General features: G+C 48.3%; 1 long non-coding RNA gene across 1 annotated transcript in view; it reads left to right on the top strand.

The window, feature by feature from the left end:
* Positions 1-2,130: 2,130 nt before the first annotated feature.
* Positions 2,131-26,966, top strand: part of LOC132436497 (uncharacterized) — a 38,636-nt gene continuing 13,800 nt past the window's right edge. The window contains exon 1 of the long non-coding RNA XR_009521802.1: positions 2,131-2,206. This is a non-coding gene — a long non-coding RNA (uncharacterized lncRNA). The remainder of the gene's footprint in view (positions 2,207-26,966) is intronic.

The following is a 26,966-nucleotide window of genomic DNA, read 5'->3' as shown; positions in this document are numbered from 1 at the left end:
ATGCAGCCGAGGGCTGTGGAGCAGGTGGTTACAGCATGGAAGCCAAGTCTGTGCTTAATGGGCAAAGAGAAAAGCACAGGAATGCTCATGGCAACCTTAAAAAAAAGCGTAAAACTGGAAACAGTCTAAATGTCCTTCAACAAGGGACTAGATACATGTATATTATAATACAGCCATTTGAGTGGAATACTAGGCAGCTAAGAAAAAGAATGAGATCATCCTGTGTGGACCAGTAGAGAAGAAAGTATATGAGATATTACTGAGTGGAAAAAGCAAGTTACAGGACAGTTTATAGTGTGCTCTCATTTACATAAAAGTAGGCATATATGTGCTTCATGTGCATGGACAGTATGTAGAAAGAGTCACACAAATATCTACTCACAGCAATGCTCTCTGGGAAGTGAGACCAAAGAACCGGGGATGGGGTCAGTTTTTGATTCTCATTTCATCCACTTTCGTGCCAGTTTAATTTACTTTTTACTATGTGCAGTAGGACTTGTATTTTTTAAAAGTTTTAACTCTTTTAAAATGTTCAGCTCCAGGGGGGTAATTTAATTGTCTCCTTTATAACCTTCTCCATGGTTTGAGTTTTTTTTACAATAACCAACTAAGATGTCTGTAAGTATAAAAATGTAATACAAAATTTTTGGACAAGAAAACACTGGTTTTGGAGTCAAGCCAATCTGGTTCTTGTTCTCAATCTTCCTTCTACCAGCTGAGTGACATTAGGGAAATGACTTAATCTCTTTGAGCATCAATTTCCTCCAGCAATAGTGGATATTAATAGTATATACAGATAATCTGCAAAAAAAACCACAACGGAATCCCTATGCTGTGTACCTGAAACTAACACAATATTGTAAATCAACTATACTTCAATTAAAAAATAGTATATACAGAGCAAGCATACAGTAAATAGTAGCTTTAGCCTTATAATTATCATTATCCCATCGAGAGAAATGGCAAACCCTAGCATGCCCTCCCAGTTGGTGAATTCATACCCATCCCTGTGACAGACCCTAGGAAGCTATTTTAAATGATCCTCAAACAGTTTTTAGGTATGTAATTCATTTACAAATGGAATCTTAGGTGGAAACCCAATACGTGTAAAACAGAAACAAGAACGTTTTAGTAGCATTCAAACCGTGACATTTGTACTCAGGGATGTTTGCAGCCTCCTGGCCATCCTGCATCCTTTTTCCTTTTTGTTTTTTTCCTTTTTTTTTTTTTTTTTTTTTTTGCGGTATGCGGGCCTCTCACTGTTGTGGCCTCTCCCGTTGTGGAGCACAGGCTCCGGACGCGCAAGCTCAGCTGCCATGGCTCACGGGCTCAGCCGCTCCGCGGCATGTGGGATCTTCCCGGACCGGGGCACGAACCCGTGTCCCCTGCATCGGCAGGCGGACTCTCAACCACTGCGCCACCAGGGAAGCCCCTTTTTCCTTTTGGTGATAACATCCTGACCTTCCTTCGGGGGGATTGTCCTTCCCCCTCTCTCAGCTCCCCACCCCCACCGGAGTTGGTATTTACTCAATGCCAAAGACATCCCCTGGCCACAGGGAAAGTTTCAAGGACCAGACTGTGGCCAATGTGAGCCAGTCAGGCTTATGATTTCCATGCAAACTATAGAGGGAAAGAAGGTCCTTTTTCTCCTAGATTTGAGCCTGAGATGGGGGTTGGGTAAGCCTAGAGTTCACCCCTGGAGTCTAAGAATGAAGCCAATACCCTGAAAGGCAGAGCTGAGAGATGACGAATACTTGAACCCTGGTGACATCACGAGAGCCCCTGAATCACGCTGTGCCTGAAAGTAGCACCACCTCTGGAGATTTTTGTTGCAAGAGCCATTTATGCTCTAGCCAGTTGGGTTTTCTATCACTTGTGACCAAAGATAGGCTAAATAAGGTAATATATGTATTCATAAAGCCAGTTAGAAAAAACAAGGAAGTTACTTTGACAGATGTAAACATTTGAAATCAGGCGTTAGGGATGACAGGTGCTGTCTTGTATCAGCCCCACATCTAATTTATTTCCATATTTCTGTTTTTTTCTTTTGGCCACACTATACGGCATGCAGGATCTTAGTTCCCCAGTGAGGGATCGAACCTATGCCCCATGCAGTGGAAGCGTGGAGTCTTAACCACTGGGCTGCCAGGGAAGAACCCTGTATTTGGTTTTGATTGCCCAGCGTCAAGAAAATTTGGAATCATAGGTAAGTAGAGCAGCAGTTTAGTGTAGGGCTTTGGTCCCCAGGCTCTGGAGTAAGACAGTCTGGGTTCAAATCCCTACCCTGATCCTCAGCAGCTGTGGGACCTGGGGCAAGTCACTTGACCTCTCTGAGTCTCCATTTCCTAACACCTACGTCACTGGAGGGTTGGAAGCAGTAGATGAGTTGCTCCGCGTGAAAGCATTTAAATAGTACCTGACACCTGGCCTGGGTGAGCTCTTGTTATTATTATTTTTTTAACACCTTTATTGGAGTATAATTGCTTTACAATGGTGTGTTTCTGCTTTATAACCAAGTGAATCAGTTATACATATGTTCCCATATCTCTTCCCTCTTGCATCTCCCTCTCTCCCACCCTCCCTATCCCACCCCTCTAGGTGGTCACAAAGCACCAAGCTGATCTCCCTGTGCTATGCGGCTGCTTCCCACTAGCTATCTATTTTACGTTGGGTAGTGTATATATGTCCATGCCACTCTCTCGTTTTGTCACAGCTTACCCTTCCCCCTCCCCATATCCTCAAGTCCATTCTCTAGTAGGTCTGTGTCTTTATTCCCGTCTTACCCCTAGGTTCTTCATGACCTTTTTTTTTTTCTTAGATTCCATATATATGTGTTAGCATACGGTATTTGTCTTTCTCTTTCTGACTTACTTCACTCTGTATGACAGACTCTAGGTCCATCCACCTCACTACAAATAGCTCAATTTCATTTCTTTTTATGACTGAGTAATATTCCATGGTATATATGTGCCACATCTTCTTTATCCGTTCATCCGATGATGGACACTTAGGTTGTCTCCATCTCCTGGCTATTTCATGTACCAAAATGTTCATTGCAGCTCTATTTACAATAGCCAGGAGCTCTTATTATTCTGCCATGTTCCTGCTTGTCGGAGCACCTGTGTGCTGCCTTGAGCTGAGAGCTCTGAACCAAACCTCGCCTGCTGCGTCGGTTTCACTGACAACCATCCCGAGGTGGCAGGGTAAGCTTTTACAAAATGTATCGGCACCTGCTTATCTGCGGCTTACGGTTTTCTGGAGAGTGACCTCGGTGCTGTGCTCCAGGGGAAGGAGTCCTAGAGGAGTTGGAGGGACGTGAGCTTGAGCTCAGAGGGGACTATTCTGGTGCCTGACGTTGTCTAGGGATGGACCAGGCTGTCCTTCAGGCAATGAGCTCCCTGCATTGGGAAAGAGTGCACAGTGAGGCTGGGCTGCCGTGCGGTAAACGTGTCATAGCGAGGATGCCAGCGCCAGACAGAAGGAAGGCTTCATTCATTCATTCATCAAATATTCACTATGACCCAAGCACTCGGCTGAACATCCCCCCCTCACGCTCAGATGAGGTCATTTCATAAAGAATTTCTTGCTAAGATAGGACTCCCTCCGCCAGCCTTCTAGGGGCCGTTTTCATTTTTAAAGAGGACCCTGTGTCAATGGTAAGAAAAGGGTTTCTAATGGTGGACTCCCGGGCGCTTGGGCAGCTCACCCGGGCATAGAGATGGGAGGAGGCCCACTCATCTCGCCTTGCATCTTGCATGACCAAAGTGGACGGAATAAGGGAGATGGACATGCCCCACACCCCCCAGGTGGGGTTTCAGATCACAGTAGCGGTATTAACGTGACCGGATGAACATGTGACACGTGTGCTACTTCATTTCATCTCAGCTGCCCTGGGCAGCTGTGAGGGTCCCCCAGGCAGGCAGTTTGGCCTCAGGCAGCCCTCCCCTTTCTGCCCACCCCCACCCACCAGAAGTCCTCAACCTCCTCCAGTGCTGGGTGAACAAACAGGCAGGCTGGGGATGACAGGTCTATCAGACTCCCATTTTCAGATGAGGCTCTAGAGGAAAAGGTCTGGCCTGAGGCCTGCCTCCACAACTCCCATAATCCTCCCAAAACCTCCAAGGGTGGTTTTATGCCCATTTCACAGGTGTAGAAATAGAGGCCCAGAGAAGCAAGTCACTTGCCCAAAGTCTCATGTGAGCTGAGCTGAAGCTCAGCCCAGTTCCATCTCATTCCCCATCCTGGGGTTCGCCCTTCCTTGTGGCCTCCCTGAGTAAGACCGTGCAGGAGAAAGAGTGGGTTGCACAGGCCCATTTCTCGCTCAGGGGACAGTGTGTGTAGTTAGGGGGAGTGGGCTGCAGGCCTGTGGTGGGAAACCATTGACCCGCCTCTTTCTCTGCAGCCTGGGGAATATCTCACCCCCAACAGGGGCTGCAGGTGTAGCAAATACATCTTTATGTTTCTTCCTCTAAATGTAAACGGCAGATGAGTGGGATGTTATGGGATTTGGTAAAATAAAAAACAACAGAAGAGTAATTTGCATTAGGTGTGTGAGAAAATCTCAAGAGACAAGTGTTCCTCCGCTCTCGGTTCAGTCCTGGGTCTCCACCCTGGAGGGTGGTGAGGGTCACGGAGGAATGAGCGGGCCCTTCATGTCCCTCTCTCCCTCTCTTCCTCCCTTCCTCCTCTTCCCTCTCTCTCACCTCTCCTTTTGTCTTTCTGCCTCCCTAACCTCTCCTCCCTTTCCCAGCTCTCTGATTTTCTCTCTCCCCAACCCCCAAGAACCCCTCTGGTGCAGCACTGCACCCAGAAGCAATTTATAAAGCAGATGTTTATTGCAAGGTTTCACACAAGCTTGGTGCCTCGCCAAACGTTATAGTAATTGGAGGCTGTGTTTAACTACTGATCGATGTAAAGTTGGGACGAGACAGGCCTGGAAACTGCCTTTGGTCTAGACTCTCTTCTCCGTTTCAGAGAAGGCAGGAGGTCTCGGCCCTCCATCTCTCAGCCTGTCCAGAGCCAAGGCCTGGACAGCAGCAAGGAAGGAGGATGTGGGCTTATAAGTAGCTACTGACCCACTGGCTTCTAGGAAATGGCTTTGGGGAGAGGAGACCCAATTCTGCTATTGTCCTTTACTTGCCATCCCATTACTGTGGAGGCCTAGTCTGTGCCAGGCATTTGGGGTTACAGTGATTAATCAGTTTCTCCCAGTGCCTGGACTAAGAGCTTTACATACAGTATCATTCAATCTAACATAAGACAGGTGTGGTAGCCAGGCTCCAAGTCAGCCCTCAGTGATCCCTGCCTCCTGGTATTCATCTGCTGTGTAGTCCTCTCCTACATGAAGAGACTGACCTTTGTAACCAACATTGCAGAAATGACAGTTGTGACTTCCAAGCCTCTGCCTTGCTCTATTGGATCACTTGCTCTAGGGGAAGCCAGTAGCTATATCATAAGGACACTCAAGCAGCTATGGGAAGCTCCACATGGGGAGGAACTGAGGAGCCACTTTGGGGAGTGGAACCTCCAGTCCAAACAAGCCTTCAGGTGAGACTGCAGCCCTGGCTGACACGATAGCTGCTCATGAGAGACCCTGAGCCATAAACACCCAGCTAAGTTGCTCCCAAATTCCTGACCTGCAGAAACTATGAGATACTAAGTGGTTATTGTGGTAAGCCACCAAGTTTTGGAGTAATAGATAACTAATATAATAGCCACGGGAAAGAAGGAAACAAAAGGAAGACTGGTAAATAGGAAACAAAACAAATATGGCAAGAAAGAGTGCAACCATATAATCACATAATTATATAATCACTATATATGGATATAGATTTTTAAAATCTACTTATATGTTGATGGCATATATTTTATATATGATAGTATAATCACAATAAATGTGAATGAGTTAAATTCACCAATTAAAAGAAAAAATATTACTTCATTCTTTCCTTCAAATAATCCCATAAGAGGCATTTTACACCCACTTTACAGATGAAGGAGTTAGGCTCAGAGTGGGGGGAGAAACTTGCCCAAGGTCTCCCAACTCAAGACTAATAAGGTTGGGATTCAAACCCAGGTCTTTCTGACTGTAAAACCCAAAGCTCTTACACCATACTGTATTGTTAGCTCCTTTGGATAGAAGAGGAAACTGAGACTCAGAAGGGGTGGGTGACTTGCCCGGGGTCACACAGCAAGTCGTTTCAAAACTGGAGCCAGAACTGGGGAAGATTTGTTGTCTGGTGTCTGCCTCCGTGAACTTCAGGCTCTGCCATCAAAGCACAAGGATCTCATGGGTCTTCTATCTTCATAGATGCTTAAGACAGCTGGGGACCTTTGGCTGTGGCCAGAGAGACCCTGTGGGGTCAGGTTGGGAGTGTTTTCAGGGAAGAACACCAGCACAAAGCAACGTGCAGGGGTACAGAGTGGGGGCGGCTCAGGCATCGAGCTGAACTCCAGTAATTACATCAGGACCAGCAGCATAATTTGTATCTGGGTGATGAATGTCTGTGTTTTCGGGCCTGATTGCCCTATTTACATTTGGAATTTGCTGATCTATTATTAATGTCTGCTGGAGGCCAGGGTGACAGGCACGAGCAGCTGGGGAGTCCCCTCCCCCCCGATCCAGGGAGCACTAGCTCCCCAAAGTCCCACCTTAGTCCCCTTTGTGTGACCCGGACTTTCACGGGGCTCTTGGACCAACTGGCAGAAGGGTTGACCTGGGATGAGGTTTCCCAACCTCTTATCTGAGTGTACACACTCAGATATACATGTGCATAAAGGCAGAATGTGCTTACATGCACATACTTGCCCATGTATATACATCCACATCCTTATATACCAATAGGCACCTTTATAGAAACACGCACATACATGAAATGCATGCATGGCCATGCAAACACACCACACTCGTGTACATGCACACTCATGCATGTACATGTGCACAAGTATATAGCACACATACTGTTATGGATTGAACGTCTGTTTCCCCCTGCCCCCTAAATTTATCTGTTAAAACTCTAACCCTCAAAATGATGATGGTATTTGGAGATGATGTCTTTGGGAAGTAATTAGGGTTAAATGAGGTCATGAGGACGGAGCCCTCATGATGGGATTAGTGTGCTTATTAGAAGAGATACCAGAAAGAGAAATCTGTCTTTCTCCGTGCACATGAACCAAGGAAAGACCATGTGAGCACACAGCAATAACGCAACTGTCTACAAGCCAGGAAGAGAGCTCTCACTAGGGACTGAATAGGCTAGCACCTTGATCTTAGACTTCTTACGCCTCTAAACTATGAGAAAATACATTTCTGTTGTTTAAATCACCCAGTCTGTAGTATTTTTATGGCAGCCTGAGCTAAGACACACATGCACACACACACACACACATCCTCATGTGTCTCATCATTCTGGGAGCAGCACAGCAACTTGGCAAGGTCTCCCAACTTGAGAGGGAAGCGTCCATGAACCATGGGCCCAGATAGCCTGGGTTTGAATCCCAGCTCTGCCACTTATCAGCTGTGAGACCTTGAGCCGCTTACTTCGTCTCTCTGTGCTTCTGTTTCCCCATATGTAAAATGGGAATGATAATGTTACCATCTCATAGGGTTGGTGTGAGGATTGAATGAGTTAATGGAAGTCACTTGCCTGGTGCACCATAAGCAGTAGATACATATTTGCTGTGTTATTATTATTGTTGTTTATGTGCTTGTCACATAATAGGCTCTGAATCATTTTGTTGAAGATGATTAAACACACTCTTCCACACCTACGTATTCACACATAACACACACACACACACACAAACACAAACACAGTTTGTACCCTCCCCCGTCTCTGCTTCCTCAACCCCTCCTGAACCTTCAAGGACTTCATGGCCTCTTCTCCCTGAAGCCCCTCCTGACTGTTCACTCTTCCATGCCCACCTCGAGGCTGTAGGCAGGATGGGACTGGGGAAAGACCACTGGATTTGGAGTCCCCAAACCAAGAATCAGAACTTGGCCCTGCCACTTGCTGGCAGCATGGTCCTGGTCCAGCCATTCTTAGCCTCACTTTCATGATCTACCCAATGGGCGTAATGATAGAAATGACCTCACAGAAATTGAACCTCCAGGGGGTAGCTAGGGTGGAGTTACAGGCACAGTCCCTGGCCAGGCTGGGTCCTGCTAAGGGAGTGGCTACACTGGCATGCAAATGAGCATACAAATTAAAGCTAAGTCCCTAAGACTCAGAATCCAGGCACTCCCCAAGCTGAAAGGCTCCTGTCTCCAATCAGCTCTTTGCAAAAAGGCACTGGGTAGGAATGGAAGAACACTGGACAGGGAGTCGGGAGATGTGCTCCAGGTACAGCACATACATGCTCACTTGTGGGTGGACGCCCACATCCTTATATCGGCACCTCTAGGCAAACATGCACACACACGGGAGGCATGCATATGCATGAACATGCAAACGCTTGTAGCCAAGCAGGAAGGGTCTGGACTTGGAGGCAGGTGGTGCTGTGTAGCCATGCCCGAGACTCTGTACTTCTCTGGGCCTCTGTTTTCCTCCTTTGTAAAAAGGGGTTAGTCATCTCTGGCCCATACTTGGTGTGGTGAGGACTGAATAAGACAATAGAGGGTAAGCTATGACTGTGGTGTGTGGAATACAGTAAGCACTTAAGATATGGCAGCCATGTTTGAGCATCCTCATCTGTGAAGTGTGAGGCTGGAGAGGGTGCTCTCTGAGGCCCCTGCCAGCTCCAAGTTTCTGTGGTTCTTTGCGTTTCACTCCAACTCAGAGCCTGTCCGCCATCAAGGCTGGAGGGCCTTGCGCACGTTCAAGTAATTGGCCCCCCAAAAAGTGATTCTGCCACTCCTCGATCATGCTGGAACCTATGGCCCATGGCAGCTCTGAGTACTGTGCTGGAGGTCCTGTGACAAATGAGGAAACTGAGGGAAAGGCAGGAGACACCAAGGCCAGCCCAGAGTTGGAGGTGAGACCGACACTGTGACCAGGCTCCTGGTCACTGAGGCAAGGCTTACATAGCCAGCATTTTCTGCAGCCGTCTCTAGTCAGAGCAGAAGCAGGGCCTGGTGGCTGAGCCTGGTGGCTTTCTACTTTAAGATATGTCCCACCCCTGGGTCCCCAGGCCCCAAGCAGTGGCTGCAAATAAAGAACATATAACTGGATGTGAAAACCCCAAAGCTGCAATAACCACAAACTTATCCTGAGTCTTTACTACACACTAAACATTTCCCATCTGTTTCATCTCATTTCACCCTCATAACCAGGAAGCCGAGGCAGAGACCCACGCATACTTAAGGTCACACAGGGAGCAGAGTTGGGACCTGAACCTGAGTCTTCACTGACTCGCTGACCTTAGCTTAAGCTCCGGCACCTCCCAGAAGCAAAACAGAAAAATGGGTTTGCAAAGTGTAACAGACCAGCCGACCTGAGCACGGCTCCTGGGAGCCATTGCCGGGAGGGGCGGATGCATGGCCCAGCGGCTAAGGCTGCAAGAATCGCCCTCTGCGCCCTCCAGAAAGGGCCCCCAGGTTCCCTGCAATCCCGGGGAAGATTGGGCAGCGAGCACATTAAGGCCATAAATTTGTCATGAAGGCCTGGAAATGAATGGGGCTTATCATTTATGGATGGAATAATTAAGCCACTGAGCTCGGCGGTTCACCAAGGCCTGTGCCCGGACACCAGGCATCAATAGCTGCTGAACTGGTTTGGGGTGTTCATTATCGCTCTCCCCTTCCCCTCTCTCCTCTCCCCCTCACCCCCGCAGCATCTTAAACTTGACCCTTGGGTGTGCAGACTCCACCAGCACCAAGGCAGGTGCCAGCACGCATTTCAGTAGCGATGGCCCCGCCCTCATGATGTCATACCAGCCCTGGCCAATCCCAGGGAGACCTCTCTCGAAGCTCCGTCCATGGGGGGGCGGTGCCCAGCCCGCTTAGGTGGAGGTGACTGGCCTGGCTTCTCTTTGGGAGATAAACAGGCTTCTTCATACGGTAGCGAGAAATTTGGACTGACTTGGGTTCAGATCTTGACTCACTCTCCAGCTGTGTGCCCCCGGGCTAGTACTTCAACACTCTAAGCCTTAGTTTTCTCCACTCGAAAATGGGCAAAATAATATTTTTATGGGTTATGTGGTGGATCAAATTAGACAATGGCTGTAAAGTACATAGTGAGGGTGGGTCTGGCTTATAGTAAGTGCTTCACAAATCCAGCATTTCATGACTTTCTCCCAACAGAGTGCTCAGGCAGGCAGGAATCAGAGGCTCAGAGAGGCAACGGGACTTGACCAAAGATGCACAGCAAGTGAGAAGAAAGTGGGCACCTACTCCCTTTCCCTGGAGTTCCTGTGACCTGTCACTTGTGGGAGGGTTCAGCCCATTCCTCAACGAAAGGTTGAGGCTCCTGTTCCCTCCCTGCCCCAACTGCCCCAAGTCAGTGGAGAGGAGAGGTGATTGCAAAGGTGGTCGCCACCACTAACATTTATAGAGCTCTTGCAGTGGCCAGGCACTGTTCTAGATGCTCTGCAGTTATTTCACTTTGTTCTCCAGATAATCCTCAGAGGTAGGAACCATCATTAGTATTCTCATTTTAGAGGTGAGGAAACTGAGGATTGCAATCAGACCCCTGACTGGAGTCACTCAGCCAAGAAGTGGAATTTGTGTATAATTTCCTATTTCCTGGGTCCCAGCAAAGCCAGGCTTCGGGGGAGGGTGGCAAATTAAACACTATTTGAATTATGAAAGTGACATCACTCAACACATTCCAGAATTCCAGCTTTGATATTCTATATTCTCAAATGGGTTCAAGCCCTCACTTTACAGATGGGAAGACTGAGGCCCAGCCACCAGAGGCAGAACCTTGGCGCTTGCCTACCAGTTCCCCAGGGCCTGTCGCATCGGTGGTGGACACCAAGACTGGTGCAGAAGAGAAGCCTTTGGTACCTGCCTTGAGGAGGAGCCTGGACCCTCCTTGCCACCCTACCCCACCCACCCTCCATCACCGTGGCAACTATGCAGGTGAGCCTCATCACTGCTAATCCTCTAATTACCAGCCACCTCTTCAATCGGCTGTAATTACTTTGGGGACACAGTTAACCTCTCATTAGGAACGCACGGCCGCTTTCTCCAAAAGCGCAGCGGTGACATGCCTAGTAATTTACCGCCCCGGCTCGCAGGGCCGCTTTGTGTTTAACTCGGGCGCCATTGCATCCCTGTCATTACTCCAGCCTGGTTGTCATGACGATTAATCATTCAATCCTTCATCAGCAACTTTTGCCAAATGTCACCCCGCTCTTGATCAAAATCCATCCTGCAGCCCGACACTGGGGGACTAATGACTTGGAAATAGGCTTCTCCATTCCCGAGAGCTCTTCCCCAGGACTCCTTCTCAGCTCCCTCCAGGAAAGGGAGAGGAGGGCCTGAGTTCACTGTGGTGGTAGAGTGTGATGGGGGCAGAAAAACTGGCATGTATTGGTGGCTTGCTCTGTGCTAGGCACCTGAGGGGCATTGATGCATTTAACCTTCATGACAACCGGATTCCTGGAAGAGGAAACAGAGGCTCAGGGATGCCGGTAGCTTGCCAACAAGGAAGTATGGAGAGATTCGAACTCAGATCTGTTTGACTCCAAACAGAGCTCTTTTTATCAGACCTCTAGGAGGATGAGCATTACCTACAAGCAAGGATCCTAGAATGTCAGAGTTTGGGCAGCATTGTAGAAATCAGCTGGCCCATTAAATTCAAGGCAAAATAAGAAAGCCTTAAGAGACAACGCTGGGCACTTTATGATAAGAAGTCCAAGCCAAAGTCAGCAGTTAACTGTCATGAATACCTATGTCCCAATCAACATGGCAGCAACACCCAGCAGAGAGCAACTTCGGAACCCAGGTGGTGGTATCAGGTCAACCATACTGGTAGTAGGTCCATGAAATGATCTGGATTGAGATTCTTGAGCTGGGGTCCTTGGAGCTCTAGGATGGACTTCAGTGGCCCATGAGCCCCCTGTAATGCAGGCTACACTGTGATTAGCTGTGAGTTGGGGCATTTTTCTAGGGAGATGCTCCAGAACATGTTAAGAACTACTGATCCAGTACATTTATCTTTCCCCGTATCCTTATTTTATAGAAGGGGATACTGAGGCCCAGAGAGGAGCCATGGCTTGTCCAAAGTTCCACAGCAATTCGGGGTGGGAACCACTGGTCCGAGCAGGGCTGACCTCTTTCTTAGGTGCCCAGGGCTGTGCAAGGCATTCTTCCTCCTTCACAATGGCTTTGAAAACCTTAGTCCCCAGCCTCCTGAGAAAGCCCAATCTCCCACCCCACTAAAGGAATCTTTCCAAAGCCCCTCCTAGGGAACGTTCCTGCTGGCTGGGCCGCCAGCATGTGTGAGACATAATTACAGCACGTTGTAAATGGCATTAACAGACTGTCACAGCAGCCACATGGTATTAGCAAACGGCTCTGTCTTCATCATGCAGTCCCCACAGCCCCTGGGCTGGAGCACTTCCCAAGGGGTCTTCTTCCAGGTCCAGGTTGCAGAAATCTCCTGGTGGGGCACAGGCGGTGGGGGCAGTGATTCAGATCACAGAAGCCTGGAGGTTTCCCCTAAGGCTTTCTTTCTTTTTTTTTTTAATTTATTTATTTATTTTTATATTTATTTTTGGCTGTGTTGGGTCTTCGTTTCTGTGCGAGGGCTTTCTCTAGTTGCGGCAAGCGGGGGCCACTCTTCATCGCGGTGCGCGGGCCTTTCACTATCGTGGCCTCTCTTGTTGTGGAGCACAGGCTCCAGACGCGCAGGCTCAGTAGTTGTGGCTCACGGGCCTAGTTGCTCTGTGGCATGTGGGATCTTCCCAGACCAGGGCTCGAACCCGTGTCCCCTGCATTGGCAGGCAGATTCTCAAGCACTGGGCCACCAGGATTCTCAAGCATTGCGCCACTAAGGCTTTCTGAGACCTCAGCAAAGAGCTGAGTAGAAAGTTAGGAAATCTGATTTGTAAACCTGGTTCAGCCTCGAAGAACTAACCTTTATCGGGCAGCGACTTATGAGCCAGATACTCTGGAATGTAATCTTGTTTCAACCTCATAACCACAACCCAAAAGATTATATTCTTCACTCTGCTTTATAGATGAGTTCACTGAGGCTCAGAGGGGGAATGTCACTTGCCCAAGTACCTTCATCTAATGAGTGGCAGCTGTAGGATTTGAACCAAGTTCTGATGTTTCCAGAACCTGTGCTTTTTAATATATCATGTCACCTCCTTGGAAAAGTCTTTGATCAGTTTTCTGCCAAAAGATATTGATACTATAGCCTTGAAGGTAATTCCCTGAAGCTACCAGCCCACCAGAAATTTACCAGCCTCTGAGCTCTGCTCACTAGGGCTACTGCAGGAGCAACATAGTAACAACATAGTAATAATCAAGATGATAACAAATATTGTGAGTTTCCATACAGTTTCTCCTATGATCTTTGTAGCAAATCAATAGGAGGAAGAGGAACAATTCTTAGTTGACAGAGTTGAGAACAAAGGCCCAGAGAGGGAAAGTGACTTGCTTAAGGCCCCACAGCAAGTCCTGTGGTAAAGCTAGAATGAACTCCCCTTGTCTCTTGATACCCAGTGCTGGTTCTTCTCCACAAACCACTGAGAACATGTCCATAGGCCTGTGGCTGGGGACTAAGCAGGGGGTCATTCACTCTTCCGGGTGCCTCCTGCCCTCGCCGTATGCACCAGCGGTTTATGCTTTATCCAGGAGGCCTCCCGGCTGCAGGCAGCAGGATGGGCTGCCTCTCCACTGGTAAGCAAATCCCCTGCTGAGCAGGTCATTTTATCCAGGCCGCCACCTGCCAGCTCATTTGCTTACAGATACAGGTGCTTCTAGGGAGGAATTAGTGATTACTTAGCCCGGAGACCCTGGCAGACAGAGAGCAAGCTGGGGCCATAGCTGGGGTGGGAAGCCAGGGACATAACTGTGAAGTCTCTACCTCCTCCCAGGCTGCTTAGCCCTGCTCTGGAACCAAAGGGTAGGAGTTAAGGATAGGAGGAGAGACCTCTCCGCTTTGGGGAAAGCTGACACCCCACCTCCCACTGCCCATCCCATCCGTATCCTACCAGTTCTCCAAGGCTTGGTGCCAATAGCCCTATTCCCTGCAGCCTTCCAGGATCCTCCACTTACCCTGCCAAAAATAATAATATAGTAAATCTGATAGTCCCAGAGAATTTATTGGTGCCTAGCACTTTACGTACATTGCCTCATTTAATCCAAATCAACTAATAATTGGCATTTTTAAATCCCCATTTTATGGATGAAGAAACTGAAGCTCAGAAATTTCAAGCAACTTGCTGGAGGTCACACAGTAAGGTACAGAACCCAGGCTGCTCTGATTTCAGATGTCCCCTCCTAACCAGGACATATTATTTCCCCCGGGCTGTTCCCTAAACCCTGTACGTTGCTTGTTTGAAGTTTATTTATTTGTTTATTTATTTTCAAAATAATTTTTCGGGGACTTCCCTGGTGGTCCCGTGGTTAAGACTCCACGCTTCCACTGCAGAGGGCATGGGTTCGATTCCTGGTTGGGGAACTAAGATTCCACATGCCATGCAGTGTGGCCAAAAAATAATAATATTAAATCTCAGAACCATTTTAGATTTACAGAAAAATGACGTAGATAGTGTAGAGAGTTCCCATATGCTTCTCACCCAGTTTCCCCTATTATTAACATCCTACGTTTGTATGGTCCATTTGTCACGATTAATGTGCCGATATTGATACATTATTGTTAACCAAAGTCTATTCTTTATTCAGATTTCTTTCACTTTTACCTAATGTCCTCTTTCTGTATCAGGATCTCACCCAGGAGACCACATTCTATTTTATCATCACTTCTCCTTGGGCTCCTCTCGGCTGTGATAGTTTCTCAGACTTTCCTTGTTTTTGATGACATTGACAATTTTGAGGAGCACTGGTCAGGTATTTTGCAGATTGTACCTCACTTGGGATTTGTCTGGTATTTTTCTCATAGTTAGACTGAGCTCATGTGTCTGGGGGGGAGGAAGACCACAGATGCCATTCTCATCACGTCCTGTCAAGGGTACATACTATGAGTTTGACACATCGTTGTTGACCTTAACCTTGATCACATGGCTGGGGTAGCATTTGCCTGGCTTCTCCACCGTAAAGTGACTTTCCCTCTGCTTTCCATACTGTCCTCTTTAGAAGGAGGTCATTGTGTGTAGCCCCCACTTAAGGAGTAGGGAGTTAGGCTCCCCCTCCTTGATGACAGAGTACCTACAAAAATTATTTGGAGTTCTTCTGCACAGGAGATATGTATATTCTCTCTTTTGTTTATTTATTCAGTCATATATCACTATGGACTCATGGATATTTATTTTATACTTTGGGTTATAATCCAATACTACTCAGTGCTTTTTAAATGACACTTGGTTCTTTCTTCCTTGGTTTATCTGCGTTTCCCCAAATCTATTCTGAGGCAATCTCATTCCATGGGATTTTAACAGGCAATCCTCTTAAAATAAGTTCTAGAGGCAAGTCATGTGGGGTAATAGTGATTGAAAAGAGATCTTGACTAGAGGACTTGTCAGATATTTTAATGTGCTAATAGTGTGAGCAGTGAATCACCCAGAGGGGGATCTAATAGGCAACATTTCCCAAACATTTCTTTTCCTGATACCCTGGGGTGGGGTGGGTAAGATAGATAAGAGAAAATAATCTAGCTACATATCTTATCTTCCTCTAGAGACCAGAAGTTCTTTTCTTTTTTTTTTTTAAAACAGAAAGCTACTTTAAAAAATTATTTATTTATTTATTTGGTTGTGCTGAGTCTTAGTTAACGGCAGGTGGGCTGCTTAGTTGAGGCAGGCGGGCTCTTAGTTGAGGCATGCATGTGGAATCTAGTTCCCTGACCAGGGATGGAACCCAGGCCCCCTGCATTGGGAGCATGGAGTCTTAACCACTGCACCACCAGGGAAGTCCAAAGACCAGAAGTTCTTAAGAGCAAAGTTTATGCTTTATTCTCTTATCTCTGGAAATTAGCCCTTAGAAGGTGCTAAGGAATAATGGGATAGGTGAAAGGATGAATGATGAAAGGATGGACAGATGGATGGATAGGTAGGTGAGATGGATACATGGACAGATGAACAGACAGAAGGATTTGTGGTTGGTGGATGGATTGATTTGTGGTTGGTGGATGGATTGATGGATGGATGGGCAGGCTGGTGGATGGATGGGTGAATAGGTGTGTTGGTAGTTGGGTGGATGGATGGATGAGCAGATTGGTAGGTGGATGGGTGAATGGGTGGGTTGGTAGTTGGGTGGATGGATAAATGGATAGCTGTTTGAGTTGGTAGGTGGATGGATAGATGGATGAATGAACAAATGGAGGGATGGACAGACTGGGAAGTGAATGGATTGGTAGATGTTGACTTCTGGTTTCAGTAGTTCCCTTTGTTAGGACCGAAAATACTCTCATCTCTCAGTCACCCACAAACTTCCAGACTTAGGGCTTGAGATAATTGTTCATAGCTGACAGAAGGCAGTGAAAGTAGTGCCCATTTATTATGCCCTGACTGTGTGCCAGGCATTTTACATGCTCTTTCATCCTCATAACAGTCTGTATGATTATTTCTCCTCATTATTCAAAGAAAGAAACTGAGGATCAGAGAAGTCCAGAACTTGGAGCAAGTCCCCTAACAGGAAAAAGTGGTGGAGCTGGAATTGGAGCTGAGATCTAAGTATCTTTGCTTCTTGTGTTTCCCATGATGTCCCTGAATTTCCAGGCCCATAATCATCTCTGATTCCCTTTCCTGGGCCCCACCAGGCCAATGGGAAAATGATAGAGATCTTCAGCAACCTGGGGAAGAGAGAAGAGTCACTGCAGGACTTAATCTTTTTATCCAGCACCAGGCTCCAGAATGTTCCAGGTGAGGGAGGGCAGAGCATAGGCAAACCAGAGTCCCAGGAAACAAAGAGTAGGGAGACAGGGAGGCATTCAGACCAGATGTGTATGTGTGTGTCTATGTGCGTTTGTGGTCATGTGTGTACCTGTGCATTTGAAGACAGGTAGTGTTTTGTACAGCTAACTGTGTCACTTCCAAAAAATTATGTAAGGTAGTTGACATTTTTTTAAAACCCTGCCTAATTAAAATTATACCATTAAAACTGGAAATAAAATACAAGAGCCAAGTATAAAGAGGGTTGGGAACAGAGAGGTAGCCAGACCCTAACATCAGAGGGAATGAGCTGCAGGGAGGCCTATGCCATTAGATGGGGGTGCAAGGGAGATGCACAGAAAAAGGCTCCATTCTCTGACTACTCTCTCTCTGTTTTCCATAGTCTTGCAAGACAATTATTAGGTCAACATATTCCCTTAGAAATTGTTTAAAAGGCACTTTTTTGGGGAGAATGTGCTTTTTCTCGGACAGTATGTGAGGAAACAAATTATTTCAGAAAACCTAGGGTAAGGTAAACGATGGCAATCAAAATGTAAGCCCTGTCCTGAGCTTCCTAGCAGCCATGGCAAAAAGGCAAACAAGTTTCTTTCCCTAGTTCTCATTGTGTACCAAAAGCCAAGTTTAAGAGAAGTAAAACTATGAGTTTTCCAGAAAAGAGAGACTTCTCTCTTAGGTCTGAGTCCTGAGAGGGATGTGGCCCCTGGGCCGTTCTGGAATCCATGTGACGTAGAACAACCATGGACAACATTATGGATCAGCTTCTTGACAGTGGTTTTGCACAGAGACATTCCACATATGATTCTTTCTCACATAAACCCTTAGTGACCGCCAAGGACTCCATCACTTTGTGGCCCTGGGTGGGTGGTTGTCCCAGGAAAAGATTAATTTGATCTGACTTGATCCAGGGACAAAGCCTGGGTAATCTGGAGGATGGAAGCTGAATGTCTTGTGGCAGCAGCAAATAGGACTCTGGCATCCATGGGAGCAACAGCAGGGTGTGAAGAGAGGGGCACAGAGCAGTTGACATTCCCTAGCACTCAGGGTCAGGCTAGAAAAATCAGGCCTTTGACGTCGTTCTTTCTCCCAGCAAAGGCACAACCAGGGCATCTTCCCTCTAGGAAGAGACCCACCTCTGTCACTAGCTGGGTGATCTTGGACAAGTCTCTTAGCCTCTTTGAGTCTCAGTTTCCTCATCTGTAAAATGGGAATAGTTACTACCCCACAGCATTGCTGAGAGCCTTAGACAAGCTAATACATATAAAGTCAGCTCAGTAGATGCCAGCTTCCTTCCTTCCTTCTTCTCTTCTTGCTCTGTGGAAGAATCTAGTGTCCCGATGGCCCCCCCTGGAGGGGACGGGGAACTGAGCCTGCTGCTTCTAGAGTGGGAGTTCTTTGGGGTCCATGGTTAGGTTCTACTATGTTCATGAGCCCTTGAAGCAATATGCAGAACTGTGTGTGCAGACACATTTTTCTGGGTAGAGAGGCCATAGTGTCTATCAAATACCCAGAGGGGCTCATGACCCCCAAAAGCCAAGGACCACTGCTCTGAGGGCTGGATCTTGTCTCCTGGCATGTGCCTCCCCAGCCCTAGATCCCAGCTCCAGTCCTCAGGTTATCTGCCGGCCTCGCTAACCATTGGGCCACAGCTAGATTCTTCCTCTGCTTTGGGGAGGGTGATGGGCAGGCCTGGTCCTTAGGAGGGTACAGCCAGGGATCTGGGCTGGGGCCAGGGAATAAAGGCCCAAGCGTGTATTGAGCACATAGGAAGGACCACACATGGCTGTACATATCATCTCCTCTGTCATCCCTGAGCCCTGGGATGGAAGAGCTGTTATCATCCCCATTCTAGAGATGAGGAAACTGAGGCCCAGAGATGAGACGGGAGGGCACACATAGGGCTAGAGGCAGTGCTGGGATTTGGATCCAGTGCTAGCTGGTTCTGGAGCCCATGCTCTTTCCATGGTGTCACAGGGGACCAAAGCAGTCCCTAGGGGTCTGAAGATGGGAACAGGATACAGTTTTTCAGGTTGTGCCCCACCCAGGGGCACCTGGTTGAGGGAGTGGGGTTAGGGGTGAAATGCATCTGAAATTCAGTCTGAGGTCCACTAGTTGAGGCTTGTACCAAGGGCCTTCAATAGCCTGGAGAAAGTGTAGCCTTTTGGTAATGATCACACCCAGAGGGGTGCTTTTTCCTCATGGGTCTGCCCAGAGGGGGATACTTCTTTCTAATTCCAACAAAGCCCCCAGATGGGCTGCCTGCAATCCCAGCAGAAACACATTTTAAAAGGCAAGCACATCCGCAGGAGCTGAGAAACCCTGCCCAGCTTCTAAGATGACACTTTTGAGGTGGGGTCCCATGGAGCCCCCCTGTCCGGAAGAGCCAGCCCAGACTCAGCAGGTGGGAGACAGTTCCTGACAGTTTCCCAGGCAAGCGGGCTGGCAAGGAAGGGGGTCGGGACCCAACCACTCTACTCAGCTGCCCTAGAGCACCCCCTCCCATCCCACCTAGCCCCGTCTCCCATGCCCCTCCTACCTCCGAAATCCAGGCATGGGAGGCAGGGCCCCATCTGTGGTCATTTCCTGAGCCGCCTTGATCTAAAATTCTGTACTGTCTTTCTAGGGAAGGGTGAGCAAGCCCTCCTGGTCCCCCAGAATATCCACTCCCCTCCCCTCCCTGACCAGTGGCACCTCCCAGAAGCAATGGCTGCTTCTCCCTAGGCCAGCCTGATGGCCACTTGTAAGGACGGATCACCCGGATACTTAGGACTCAGCACCCATGCTTCACTCTCCCCCGCTTCTCCTCCGCCCCCTCCCTGCCACCACCTCCGGCCTCATTAATTCCCCCAAATCTGCCATGCCACAATGACTAATCAGGCCCTTGCCCCACTAATTGGCACTCAGAGACTTGACAAATGCCTCTGCTTATGGGATACAGAGGCTGGGCTGGGTTAACTTCCCAGACCCAAACAACCCCAGGTTTGTCCCTAAGATTTGTGAGCTGGAGCCTTGGAGAGGAGAAGGGAGCAGAGGACCCAAGACAGAAGGGCAGGCCCCACCACGACCCTCTGATTAACTCAGCTCTGACACTTCCTGGCTGTGTGACTTAGAGCAGGTTATCTCCCTCTCTGAGCCTGACATTCAGGCTCCTGGACTATCTGAACTGGGCCTCATCTCCACCTTTAGCCCCTCAGACACCTTGTCCCTTCCACTCCATCCAACCTGCCCTATCATAGTGGCTTAGTCCCAGCTCTTTGGGGGAAAAAAAAAGTGTATATGTTACACGTGCCTTTGTGCATAGTTGGAACCTTTATTGATGTATATTGTATTGATACTGATGTGTGGCACACAACTTAAAAGTAATAGTGAGGGCTTCCCTGGTGGCGCAGTGGTTGAGAGTCCGCCTGCCGATGCAGGGGACACGGGTTCGTGCCCCGGTCCGGGAAGATCCCACATGCTGCAGAGCAGCTGGGCCCGTGAGCCATGGCAGCTGAGCTTGCGCGTCCGGAACCTGTGCTCCACAACGGGAGAGGCCACAACAGTGAGAGGCCCGCGTACGGCAAAAAAAAAAAAAAAAAAAAAAAGTGAAACCTACAATAGTCTTTCTTGTAAATTCCATAGAGCCAATTGATTCTCCTAAAATGCTTTCACTGAAATTTGCCAAGCTCTGGTATTAATAGCCAGCCTATGGTTGGACTCGATGAACAAGTGTAGTTCAGGCATGAATACTGGTTGATATTTTCATTTAAGTGTTAATGGGTAAGCTGAGAGTGAAACAGTGGAGATGTATGTTAGAATTTCACCCATTTGTCAGTGATGGGAGCTGCATGATGGTTTTTGAATACTGGAAGAATATGTCTTCAATTTTGTGTGTTAGTCACATTTAAGGGCTGTAAACACAGCACACTTTCAAGTTTGATCTGTGTCATTAACATTTTCTCCATCACTTTCTAAGTTTAGATAATCAACAGCACAATAAATTAAGCCCTGATCTGTAGCACTTGCCAATTTCTGTGGTGACAATACTCTGATTTCAAACTCACCAACATTTTAGTGAATGTGGACTTGGAGAGACATACGGAGATACCAGTTATGTAGCATTTCCACCATATAGACACAATAGATGGAAACAACCTCAATGGCATAGATAATAGCAAAATGTAGTAAAACACTAAGGAATGATGAGGTTTGAGTATTTCTTGCTGTTACGATATGATTTGTTTAGCTGTACGTTTATACAATTTAAATTTCTTGTATAAGAAAGACTGACTGGCCTTTGTCCCTGGTTCCTATGAGGGAGGCTCTAAATCCTTGGAATTTCTGGAGTAATAAGAGTGTCTTTGTGGGACTTCCCTGGTGGTCCAGTGGTTAGGACTTGGCACTTCCACTGCAGGGGGCATGGGTTCCATCCCTGGTCGGGGAATTAAGATTCCACATCTTAGTGGAAGCGTGACCCAGGAAAAAGAAAAAAAGATTGTCTTTGTTATTCCTGAACCCTTGGATCACACCTAAGTTTATGCTAACAAATGAGATGACTCAGGATGGGGGCTTGTTACCAGAAAGACCAACCACGTGATTAGAAGGTGGGCCTTTGTGCCACCCCCCGCTGACCCCAACCCCCTCCAAGCAGGGGAGACGCCTGGAAATGGAATTCAATCCCATGGCCAGTGATTCAGTCAAGCTCACCTAGGTAATGGAAACATAGTAGAAACTCTGGACACCAAAGCTCAGTGCAGCTACCTGGTTGGTAAACATATTGATGTGCTAGGAGGTGACGTGCCCGATTCCACGGGGAGCAGGCACGGAAGCTCTGAATTCTGAACCTTTTCAGACCTGAATTTGTAGCCAGTTGGTCCTAAGTGTCAGGACCCCTGAACTTGCAGCTGTCGTCTGCAGCGAGGGCAGTCTTGTTGGCGTCTGTGCCCCTTAACCTGCCGAGTCCAATGTTGACTGATGGTTAAGTCTGATGGTTAAGCATCAGAACTGGATTGAATGACAGCACACCAGCGGGGATCAGAATACTATGTTACATAACTGGCTCACGGAATTCCTGAACCTTTGACAACTGGCTCTCGTCAGACGGGTATAAATGCTGAAAAAAATGTACAACGTGAGAGTGGTGAGTTAAGTTTTACTTGGTGCAAAATGAGGACTGTAGCCTGGGAGAGAGCATCTCAGATAGCTCTGAGGAACTGCTCCGAAGAGGTGGTGGGGAAAGTCGGTATTATGTGTGATTTTAGTGAAAGGGGCACGTGCGTCAAGCACACGTTGGCAGAGGCTGGCTGCTTAGTCACGAGGAGCAGACATCATCATTAATAATTTTAGTGCTTTTTTAGATATGAGAAGATGCAAGAGTTTGGGCTCATAAAACCTTCTCCTGAAAATATCTAACTATCTGAAGTGTTGTTCTGCCAGTTTTTCCCGGAGCACAGAGCGCCTCATTCCTGATCTCCGCCCTGAACTCCTCTCAGGGAGTGTTGACAGCCAGCACCAGCAGTGGCTCATGACTTTATCCTTGTAGAGGCGAGTGACAATTTTTAGTTGGCGATGTCTAGTTCTGCTTTTGAGGCTTTGCATATGCCATCGCTTCTGCCGGAATATTGTCTTTACACTCACATTCATTCTTTCATTCATTCATTGATTCACCAAGTCTTTCTTGAGTGCATGCTTTGTGCCAAGTGCTACGCTGGGTTCTTGGGATAGTGAAGAAAAAAGACCTCATTTGCAGTGGGTACAATCACATGCCACTTATCTCCTGGGGTCCCTTTGACCATTTCTATATGTCCCTCCACCAGCTTTTGTGTGCTTTTTTCCGTGTGTCCACATTTGTGACTCCTTCAAAGAACTATCTTCAGGCCACTGGAGCTACTTTGCAGGCATGTGCCAGAGCCAGGGAGTTTATATACACCTTCATCCCCATGCTGGGGCAGTTCTTAGCCAATGGCTGACAGCGAGGGTGGAAGCCCAGCTTCCTTGCCTCAGGTCAGGATAACTGCGGTGTAACTTACACTCCCAAGCTCCCGGTCAGGATGAAGCCACCCTCCGTGGGAATTTGCCTGGAATTGCACCCTTCTTGGCTTCCTCCCCTTCCCCATCCTGCTTTCCCCATGCTCTTACTCATCTCTCCTGAGATCAATTCCTTAATCCCTTGCGAACCAATCCTGGTCCCAGGGTCCAACCCAAGTTTCCATCTCTGCCCTGTGGAGCTCACAATCTAGTGGGGAGACAGGCATTGTTCACAGGATCCTAGAAAAACAAATTTCTTTATAAATGGACATCAGTACTTTGAAGGAAAGCAATGGGGTCTCTGAAAGCTGTTAACAGTCAGAGCAATCAGGGAAGACTCCCTGGAGGAGGTAGTGCTTCCTGTAGGATGAACTCTGAAAGATAAGAGGGCGTTTAACCAGGCGACGGGGACAAGGAGGAGGGAGGAAGCTTTGCAGGCGGATAACATAGCAGGTGCAAAGGCCCTAGGGTAGGGCAGAGATCAGTGTGGCTGGAGCACAGGGTGAGATGAAGCCAAGTGGAATTGGTAGGGGCAGGATGGTGCAGCTTGTCGGTGTGTGTGAAGATTTGGGTTCCCTTTATGAAAAGGGTGGAAACACACCCAAATGTCAAGAAGAGGGCGGACTTGAGAGATTTAAATTTTTTTGAAATTTTGAAAAATATTCTTCAACCCGCAGGAATATACCCTGTAAATAAGCCCAGTTGCAGTCACAAGAATGTTCACTGCACCTCTGTGTGTGATATTTTAAAAATGTAGAGCCAAGTGGGATGTCTGTCAAGAGAGGGCAGGTTAATAAATTTGGTCCATCCATTCAGTGAACTCCTGGACAGCCTTTAAAAAGCATGGAGGAGGTGTGAACTCACCCCATCTCTCCTTAGGCTGGGCTGTTGGGTGGGTGAAAAATGTGCAAAATAGACTACTGCGTGTTCACAATTACCTAAAAACAAAGTGTATCTAGAAACTGTTTCTAGAGAATTACACACAAACACACGAATGTTAAAAGTAGCTACAGCAGTGTGTAGCACATAGTAGGTAGTCAGTATTAGTTGAGTAAGTGAGTGAATGAAAGTCTGAATGCACACTTGGGTTGTTGCTTCTGGGGAGTTGAAATGAAGGTAGAGAGTTTTACTTCTTTCCTTTTTTTAAAAAATTAATTAATTTGTTTGTTTGTATTTTTGGCTGGGTTGGGTCTTTGTTGCTGCACGCGGGCTTTCTCTAGTTGTGGTGAGCAGGGGCTACTCTTCGTTGCGATGCACGGGCTCTGGGTGCACGGGCTCAGTAGTTGTGGCTCACGGGCTTAGTTGCTCCGCGGCATGTGGGATCTTCCTGGGCCAGGGATCGAACCCGTGTCCTCTGCATTGGCAGGTGGATTCATAACCACTGCACCGCCAGGGAAGCCCCTACTTCTTTACTTTTTTTTTTCTTGCAGTACGCGGGCCTCTCACTGCACTGTTGTGGCCTCTCCCGTTGCGGAGCACAGGCTCCAGACGCGCAGGCTCAGCGGCCATGGCTCACGGGCCCAGCCGTGTGGGATCTTCCCGGACTGGGGCACGAACCCATGTCTCCTGCATTGGCAGGCAGACTCTCAACCACTGCGCCACCAGGGAAGCCCACTTCCTTACTTTTTAATCTTACATTCTTCCGAATGACGAATTGTCTTCTGCTTGCCTGTGGGTTTTTTACTGTAATTTTTTTAGCCTTTGTCCAAGTGTAATTTACATACAACAGAATTCCCTGATGTTAAGTGTGCAGTTTGATGAGTATACAAGTATATACAAATGCATGCAATTAGTATACAAATATATACAATCATGTCAACCACACCAGATTCAGCTATAGGACGTCTCCATCACCCTCCGCATTTCCCTTCTGACCCCTTTGTGGTCAATCCCCACTCCCCGCACTTTGGCCCCCCGATCACCACCAGTCTGCTCTCTGCCACTATAGTTCTACCTTTTCTAAAATTTCATACACATGAAATCGTACGGTGTGTAGTCTTCTGAATTTGGCTCTGAAGGATGAGGAGGAGTTTAGCCAGATAAAGAGGTAGGGGAGGTGGCAAGGAAGGAGGAAGCTTTGCGGGCAGATGGCAAAGCAGGTGCAACTATATGGTTTTGTTTTTTTTTTTTGAGATTCACATATGTTGTTGCTTGTATCAAGAGTTCGTTCCTTTCTATCTCTGAGTAGTACTCCATGGTGTGAGCAGACCTGGTTTGTTTATTTGCTCACCATTTCACTCCCTGGCATACCTGTCCGAGTCCCAGGTCACATGGCCCCCCCTCCACCCACCCATTTTCCCACTGTCCTGGTCCCACCCCCTCACCCTCACACACACAGCCCCCTGCCCTGCACACACCTCCTGCCACTTTATTGCCTTCCCGCATAAAGCCCTGTGAAGGGAAGAGCCGCATCCCTCCTCGGTGACCTTTAAAGGTGCAGGTAAAGGAGGTGGCCGTGACGCCAGCGCCGTGGACGATCACGGTGGCCGCCTCCTCCACCAGCTGAGGCCAGGCCTTTCGTCCAGGAGAAAGCTGGGCAAAGGGCCAGGCAGGGGGCCTTGGCCGAGGCCTCTTCCCCCTGGGGCCCTAGCTTTGCCTCCTCTGAGCCTTAAGAAAGGAAGCCGAGTCTGGAGAAGGAGGCAGAAGAGACCATTGCTCCTTGGAGGGTGGCTGAGCATCCCATGTGCTCCCGGGAACGACCTCCTTTGATCCCCACACAGCCTTGCATGGTGTGAAGCTCCCTGTTTTCGAAATAGGGGAAGGGCAGCTCAGAGAAGGCAAGGGCTTACTTGAGATCACACAGCTCAGAGACCAGGCAAGCTGGGACTTCACCTCCTCACCTGCTATTGGCCACTGAGTTGCTTGGAGGTCCCGCAAGATCCAGAGAGTGAGAGAGAAAACCTCCTAGAAGCAGTCAGGCCCCTGTGAATGTTTGACAGGAGCCAAGCAAGGTCATCCTCTTCTTCGCTCTGGCCTCACTTCACTGCAGAACCAGGCGGGAGCAGGGAACACACTGTTTCTCTGGACTGTCTACTTGGGTCCCTCTCTCCACCACCCCCATGAACTGGCCTAAACCATTCCAGCTGTCACCTGACTGATAAAAAGGAAGAAACACATGAGGGGGTCCCTCCCTACCAGGCAGGGTGGAAGGTTAGACCCCAGGGCTAGGAGGAAAGGGATAGCCACCTGCCTCGCTAAGAGCTCTTTCTCCCCTACCTGCCTATTTACATTCCCTGTCCCCCTCCCTCCCAATAAGCCAGTAATAATAATCCATTTTTTAAAACCTCGCAGTCCCTACTGCTGGGCTCAGGGATGTGAGATAGCTGCCTCTGGCTGTCCATAAACAGGAGAGACAGATGTTGCCAACATCTGGAGACCAGGGAGGCCCAGTCCTGCCTGGAACTGGGAAGAGTGCCCGGCTGGGCAGAGTGCTCCAAGGGGAGGGGACCCCTACCTGTCACTCATCTGGGCAGGGGCCACTTCCACCCCAAAGGAGGGCCCCTAGGGCCTGGCCAGGGCTCCCAGGCGTGGAGGCCCTTTGGAAGGGAAGCTGTGCGGATGCTGCCTGGAGGGAGGGGACTTCAAAGGCTCCCCTAATCCCCAGTGACATTTTCAGACACAGGAGTTTGCTTTTTTATGCTGTGGATCAAAGCCCGAAGCTTTATGAATAGCCCTCATAAAAACCAAGGGGCTTGTAAAGTTAACAATAAGTCACAAGGAGTGTGAGCATCTGGGGGCAGGACAGAGGCTGGGGGAGTCCTGATCTGCCCCACCGGCTGGCCACCCACCCCCAACCCTGATGAGACCAAAGATTGAAGTCCCTGCCAGAGGTCAGGAGGCAGGCCTGGAGGGCGGGGTTGGACTTGGCATCTCTTCTCCAGCCCCCTGCCCGCCCCCTGTAGGCATCCTAGAGCTGACCATTCATTCATTAAATCATTTCTTCTCTCATTCATTTTTTCAATTGGTCAATCAACAAACATTTCCTGAGGTTATCCCTG

Source organism: Delphinus delphis, chromosome 13 (genome assembly GCF_949987515.2).
Source record: "Delphinus delphis chromosome 13, mDelDel1.2, whole genome shotgun sequence".
Classification (NCBI taxonomy): domain Eukaryota; kingdom Metazoa; phylum Chordata; class Mammalia; order Artiodactyla; family Delphinidae; genus Delphinus; species Delphinus delphis.
This window is presented reverse-complemented; position numbering and strand designations above follow the sequence as displayed.